This window comes from Bison bison, unplaced genomic scaffold (assembly GCF_000754665.1).
Source record: "Bison bison bison isolate TAMUID 2011002044 unplaced genomic scaffold, Bison_UMD1.0 scf7180017864462, whole genome shotgun sequence".
NCBI lineage: Eukaryota > Metazoa > Chordata > Mammalia > Artiodactyla > Bovidae > Bison > Bison bison.
In genome coordinates this window covers 785,041-785,704 of record NW_011495024.1, presented here as the reverse complement: position 1 = coordinate 785,704, position 664 = coordinate 785,041, and the positions used below count along the sequence as shown (strand labels likewise).

The window sequence follows — 664 nt, the reverse complement described above, 5'->3', positions numbered from 1 at the left end:
TGTCTGCTCCCACCACTCACCCAAACCCCTAGATCGGTTACCAGAGACCTTCTGTTGCTGAATCAAATAGGCACTTTCAGGTCTTCATCTTACTCTTGGAAACCATCACTGACTGTTCCTCCCTGAAACACCCTTCTTGGCTTCCAACTCAGCACACTCCTCTGGGCTTCCTCCCACCTCTCCACACCCTCCCAAGGCTTCCTTGGTACCTTCCAGGGTTCTCTTCTAGTCCACTCTCTTATTACCCTGCAGACAATGACTGAAGCAATCTCATCTACAATCAAGGTTTCAAAGGCCAGCCAGTCACTGTCTAGTGAAGAAACTTCTCCAATCTGGTACAATCCGCATCCTGGAAACCAGACGCTGAATGTTCAGCCTTTCCTAATGAATGCTCCATCTTTCCCCTAAATGCTCAATCACCATAGTCAGTTCAGTTCAGTCTCTTAGTCGTGTCCGACTCTTTGTGACCCCATGGACTGCAGCACGCCAGGCCTCTCTGTCCATCACAAACTCCCGGAGCTTCCTCAAACTCATGTCCATTGCATCGGTGATCCCATCCAACCATCTCATCCTCTGTCATCCCCTTCTTCTCCTGCCTTCAATCTTTCCCAACATCAGGGTCTTTTCAAATGAGTCAGTTCTTTGCATCAGGTGGCCCAAGTAT

General features: G+C 49.1%; 1 protein-coding gene across 1 annotated transcript in view; it reads right to left on the bottom strand.

Moving 5' to 3' along the window:
* Positions 1 to 664, bottom strand: part of SLC35F3 (solute carrier family 35, member F3) — a 448,640-nt gene that overhangs the window by 35,316 nt on the left and 412,660 nt on the right. The window lies entirely within an intron of this gene.